General features: G+C 37.8%; 1 protein-coding gene across 1 annotated transcript in view; it reads right to left on the bottom strand.

The window, feature by feature from the left end:
* Positions 1-6959, bottom strand: part of add3a (adducin 3 (gamma) a) — a 111218-nt gene that overhangs the window by 37686 nt on the left and 66573 nt on the right. The gene's annotated exons all lie outside the window — the stretch shown is intronic.

Below are 6959 nucleotides of genomic sequence, written 5' to 3'. Positions count from 1 at the left end.
GGATTTTTATCATTATAGGGTGGTTGTGTACACACACTGCCAACACACATTTCAGTTCAAACAACTTGTAAAAGTGCATGTAGCATCCTATTATATCCTAATATCTCTTTGGGTTTGAGACTTTAGTCTTTGCAACTTTAGGGATCTTATCTATTCACGAACAGCTTGTAACACTCCAAAGAGAAAGGAAAATTTGAAATTGCATCATATGACCCCTTTAAGTTTTCAATTATAGAGAAAGTGAAGTTGATGTCACGCCGCAATGAGTTCTGGGAAACGGCTTTGTTTATCCGCCATACTGGAAGGATCGCGCTGCCCATCCGCTGTTGACAGACTATAGAATACCCAAGACGTGTCACTCGTATAGTTTTGAATGGGGAAAAATGCAACGTTCAATATGGCCGCTCAATCGCAGGAAGCCCCGCCTTCTGAATGAAAGAGCCAATCGCTAATCGGTAAAGTCAGCGCGTCACTGCAGCTGCTGTTAGAAGTCCCGGTTGCTATAGAAACAGTCAGCGCTCTGAGACGTGCTCTCAGGACTGCACATGCGCACTGGCTGATCTAGCCTGAAAAAATAAGCTTTTTATAATGCTATTTGAGCAAAAGAAACAACATTTATGACACAGTAGTTGTCAGATTTCATTGGTGATTTCAAATATAAAATGTAATAGTAAGCTTAGTGAACAGTTTTGGAGAATTTGATGTTTCCCCATTCAAAGAGATAGGAGCTGCAATTGCATGCCTGAGAGGCATTTCAAAGATGGCCGCCGAGTGACATGACTTGCCTTAAAGGGACTTTGCTATTGAGTATAGGGGCAGTATTTTGATTTTCTGTCGTTATTATGAAAAAAAAAAATCACCATTATATGGCATTCATGTTGCATCGAGAATTGCAAAAGTAACTCAGATTATCGTTCTGAGAGAAAACTGGACAATGCAATGTTTTTTTTCCCCGCCTTTTCTACTTGTAAAAACACCAAGGGAAGCAGGTCGCGGAGATGACGAGAAGACGCAGGATGATAAATCTAATAATAATATCACAGATTAAACCCACTGCCTTCTCACTCAAAAAAAGAATCACATTGCTGTGTGTTTCTGAAAGTTTTGATTTTGTTTGGTTTAATAATTAACATTACCTTTGCGAGTATGACTCTCACTCGGCTTGTGAATTAGCAGAACTTGAACAGGGACTTTCTAAAATGCTTTACTGGAATAACGCTTCATGTGGCTTAATGTACTAAGACAGTGATAAAGACCAAACTGTAAAGCATGTGCGCATATGAGCCCAAAATGTGAATGCAACACATTTATTTACACGTTAAGCGTTTTCCTCTCATATAACGTAAAGAAAATGCTTAATGCACTGAGACAATGATATTAAAGGTACACACTTCTGTACACGCCTTACTAATAAAGCATACTATATGAACTTTAAATAACTTAGTCTTAATGCATAAGTGTTTTCTATGGATTTCTCAAGGGAGGAAAAGGCTTGTAATTTAATCGTGTAATTAAACGCATCTTTTAGCATCACTGTCTTCATATTAAGCCAGCATTTTATAATGCCATAGCTGTTCACAAGCTCCCAGGGATTTGAATCGATGTAATTTGTTGACATAAATATCCGGTTGTTCGGTTAATGTGACCCACAATCTCTGATTCTCCTCCGTGGCCATAGAAAAATGAATATTTACAATGACTACAATTATACTTCGTCATTGAAACGTTTCCAACAAAGAAATGGATCGACTTCTTTCAGCTTGTTGAACACACTTTTATTTGGATATTTTACCATATGACGGCTGAAGCAGCAGAAAGCGTCCAGCGGGCGACACTGTTTTCACGCTAATCAGATCAACATTGTAAACGAAATTCTACAAAACTTTAGTGAAAAATCGAATGATCACGCGAAGCGATAACATAGCTTATCTTTTCTGCAAACGATACAATGAAGAATGTAAATATTTAACTTAAAGGCAAAAACAAAAGATAAGCAGGTATCTGTATTAATTTCAGCATTAGTACGGCGTGACTTAGCTTCACATTCTCAATTCTTTTAGCAACCTTGCGTACCTTATGTAGCTCCGCCCCTTTTCAGCGCTGCGCTCGTTGTCTTTTGTCTTCCGGATTGTATTTCCACAGCATGAAGTTAAGACCTTACGTATTTTTGAATGAACTGCTCTTTTAAAAATCTTCCCGGTCTACTGACATTTGTTATGACATCCGCTCTGAACATTAAAATGCTCATGATAAATTTCATTAACTCTACAATACGTAAATCCACTTCACCAGCTAATTACTCTTCAACAGTGATGCTATAGAAATATACAGAGCTACCACAAAAACAGAAGTTCAAAGTCAAAAATCTAAAGATGGCTGCGCGCTTGTTTCTCTGGTCCACATTCTTACTGTGTTTACATGATCCTAACAGAAGTAATAAATTCTGGATGTAATTCTGCTCAGTTAGTAAGCGATCACTCTAGTCTCATGTCAACATGTTTGACGTCTTATAGGCATAGTTTCGAAAAATGTGTATTTTAACACAAACTCTGGTTTAATGTCTTGCCCAATAAGTGTATTTAAAATGAATAAGCAATTTTAATCACACTAGGGTCCTGTTAACATGCTTAATGTTTAACTCTTATGGCTAGAATTATGAAAATTATTCAGATATTCTATTGCGGTGTCTTGCCCCATATACTTCTATTGTAAGCACATTACCTAAAATGTGACTTTGTTTTTACAAACAAAACGAAATTATGTAATGATACAGTAGTATGAATCCGCTAATAGTGTTTTGAATATAAATTATAATTTAAAAACCTGCTACAACAAATAATCAAATTTCATAACTGGCCTCTAAAAGCATCCAGCACAAGTAAATAAACAAAACTGAATAACTATTTCCCACAACCTGCCATCCAGAGGACTGGAAACACTTTATAACACAATTCCTGACTAGAACACGAGGTCAAGGTTAGCATGGCCTAGTTTGCGTCTATAGGTAGATATACCATGCCTTTTTATATTTTGTCAAGAAACATGTAAAACCACAAATACTGTATTATATTACAGTAGATATTTTAGCATTTAAAACGGGTATCAAAAGAGCAGACAGACGTGTCAGACACTGATATCTCACTCATAAATCTCTCTCTCGTAAACCTTTTCCTGTCAACGTAAACACACAGATAAACATAACTTACATACAGTATACACACCTTATCTCAGATGACATCAGGGAAGTAAGGATCATGATTGTTGTGTACACAGACATCCAACAGTACAGTAAAACAGACCAAACAGACACAAATTCAATCCAGGACATCAGAAAATGTAAAAATTCTATGCAATTTAATGGCAGCATTTGGATATGATCACTGATTAAAGTGAACCAATAAGAAGAGAAAAAGAGAGAGACAAACCGAGTCAGACAGACTATAAAATAAATGGTTTCCATGAGACAGTTCACAAAAGTCCAGTGGGAGGACAGTCATTCAGACTGACAGCCAGAGCACATGCAGGAATTCCTGCAAGCCGGCAAAAGCGAGCAGAAAATCTTTGTCTCGTGGTTTGGCCTGAAATAAAGCCAAACTTTTATGGAGACTATGCCCTGTTATCGCTCCCTTTCCCACAATTCCCTCTGCCTACTATTTGACTTGAGCAATACCAACAGAACAGGTGCAGATGTGTGTGCGTACTTCCCTGTGGTCTTACGCAAACACACGCCATCACTGTTTACTCTCTCTCTGATGGTTCTGCTCCATGTTTCCCACAGGTATCTCATTGTACGAGTGCATTACGTGATGCAAAAATGTTGGAATGCAAACACAAGACCTCATCGCAGACCACTTTCCCCTTCAATTACAGACATCCGGGTCTTGCATATTGTTTTTACACTTGGTTCAAACTGGAATCATAATCCTTGCCCTTTCATACGGCTCTTCTGCGGATCATCAGTCCTTATCACTGCTAAGTGTTTGCATTCGGTGTGAAACCTATTGTTTGCACTGATAAAAACTGTAAAATATAGCCCACAGTTGTGGCTTTACACACACACACACTGTTGTGATATCAAATCAGGCCATCATTTCTCATGTTTCGTCAGTCACTTTTTGTGTGATGTCTCAGGGAAGGGCAGAATCATTGTGGCCACTACAGAGGCTAATATTTAACCCACTCTGACTTCTGAGCAATGCAGACAGTGTATGTCAAACAACTCTTCCACACAAACACGCACATTTAACCACTAGGCTACTTTAAAAACAAGATAAGTGGATGCATCTTTTGTAAAAACACTTTTTTTTTGAGTCTTTTATAGTCTGACTGTCAATAGTGTGTCTGAAATCATATTTACATTCTTAAGACTGATGCTTGGACGACTGTATTGGTATTCTTGCATTTCAGTATCATATTTTCGTGTTTGTCTGTCAGCCAGACAGTAAAGTTCATGGCTGATGTACAAGCATGTGCCAAGATCCACCTGTAGCACTGCAGCTCCAGGAGGGCAGCCTCACCTGACAGCCGTCAACACATTCCCCAAGTGTAGCAAGCGTAACTTAGGGAGCAACCATCTTGGAAACACGCACACAGTAGACAAACAGTCTCTGCTGCATCTTTGTATGTTGTCATTTTTCAGATTCTAAACGGATAACTGGTAATAATTACCATGGAGATGCACAAAAAAATAAACAAATCTTCTGAATGCGCAAACATATCAACATCATAGGCCTACATATTAAAACGTGAGTTGGATAAGTCACATTACCTTCATATTTTGTCTGAAATCTGACCTGGTCAGAGAGTAAAAGGTGAAATTTCCTGCAAGGTGCACTGACTTTTCCAATAACAGCGGACACAGCTTGACAAATACTGTAGTTTTCACTCAGCCGCGAACTCTCCGTGATTGTATGCTTTATCTAGAGAGAGTTCCTCAAGGGAAATGATTTTACCTTGAACTGTTTGAGTCTTGAGCCGATTTCCGATTGTTTTAATTCAATCCAAGTCAGAGCATCACAGGATGCAAAAAAGGCTTTAAAGAGAACATAATGGAAAACAGGATTTTCCTTGCTCTTTTGAAATAAGAGTCTGATGTAAAATGGTGTCATACTTTAAAGTTTACAATATAAAGCCCCCTCCCTCATCCACCTAGACAATTTATGAAAACTTGCAAAACTAACTTTAAAAAAGGCAACACAATAGATAAGTGTAGAATATGGCAAAGAAGTAGTATAAGACAGTTAATCTTCTCCTTGAATAAACTTATGTACTGAAAACCCAGTACATTCTCATCTTGCTACAGATCTGTGTTTAATTAGCTATTCTTGGTTCTCTTAATTAAAGAGAATAATTCTTATTCTCAATACGGATCAAAGCCTTTTCCTAATAAAGTAGTGCCAGCATTCATGTCACACTAATAACCTCGCTCGCTCGCTCATTCATGTTTAGGGATTATGTAATGGCTGATGACAAAGAGATACACGTTGCTCTTTCGATCATGAAAGCCGCAAAAAAAGACAACAAGCTGTAACTCTGAATAATAGAGATGGCAACCGTTCACAATACAACATGTGATGCTATTGGCACCTATACAATTTTGCTAAATCACCTGACTTTATTGTGCTAGACTGCTGCTTTGTTATTTCACTGAAATTAAAGATAGACTGAACACTTATGTACACTGATGCACACTTTATAATAAAATTAATCTCAACACAATCAGTTAATTATTAAGTTCATTAGTTAACTCATCAATGAGTTAATTAGTCAATTTGAATTATTTTATTTATCAATCAACTCACAGACTTTATGTCTTTCACAGATTATCAGATGGATCACAGTTTGAGAACCATGGACTGCACAAACCAAACAAACACCAATAATCACCATATAACTGATCCATTGAAAACATCCTTTCCCAAAAGAACTATCCAGAAACCATTCACCCATGTGTAATAGGCCTCATTTTGTGATGACGCTGATAAATAAACTGATAAAGAGGATGTTTGTGTGCTGCTATGTATCACATGGCACTGCTGTGACTTCAAGCCCCTCGGGACAGAGTCATTTCAGAGGCACAGATTAGATCCTGATGGAGGACATATCACATGGGGCTGTCAAACCTGTTCGTAGTAGGAAATCTTGGCTTTAGAGGAACAGAATCACTAAACTTAAATTTGTGGCTAATTAGTTCAAATCACAATGTAAACCCTCCCAATAATTTACAAAACAGTTTAGCCTATTTCTAAAGTTATAACAGAATTCTAAAGGAACTAATTGCTGTCCTATCATTTTCCATTTGTTCTTTATCAAAATTACCAAGAGAATTATTACCAGAACTATTAAGGAACAGCAAATGTCGAGTGGAATCAAAAATGGAATCCGTAAATTTCGTACAAAATCCCATTACCAACTCCAAGTCTCAGCTCTCATGTTACTTATCTGATATCAGCATAACCTGATCTGATTAGGTCAAGCTCAAAACTTTACTTTGTGAACTCAGAAACGAAGGGAATGTCAACAAGCAACCTTTAGCACAGCATAATAGCCATCTCACTGTCCCTGTGGAGCCATTTCAACATTTCTGGCAAGGGAATGAGTAAATAAAAAAGAATGAATATTAGAGAGACAAAGGGAACAAGAGACTCATTCACATCTGCAGATGCCATTGTTGCAATCTAAAAAATGTAATTTCACAGTCACACCATGTCCATTGTGGGGTTGATTATGAGAGAGATGATTACTGCAAGTTCATGAGATAAAGCTGAACTCCTGGCCTTAACCAGGACTTGTGACAGTAGATTTGCGACTTGTCATTGAACAATATTGAACTGAAACAAACAAAGCTTGCATGGATGAAGGAAGGGATGACTGTTTCCTGGAAGGGTATTGCGCAGTCAGGAAAAAGAAACACTGTGTGTGTGTGTGTGTGTGTGTGTGTGTGTGTGTGTGTGTGTGTG

The sequence above is a fragment of the Sinocyclocheilus anshuiensis genome, unplaced genomic scaffold (genome assembly GCF_001515605.1).
Source record: "Sinocyclocheilus anshuiensis isolate Anshui unplaced genomic scaffold, SAMN03320099.WGS_v1.1 scaffold338, whole genome shotgun sequence".
Classification (NCBI taxonomy): domain Eukaryota; kingdom Metazoa; phylum Chordata; class Actinopteri; order Cypriniformes; family Cyprinidae; genus Sinocyclocheilus; species Sinocyclocheilus anshuiensis.
The sequence above is the reverse complement of the archived record's forward strand: the minus strand, read 5'-3'. Positions and strand labels throughout refer to the sequence as shown.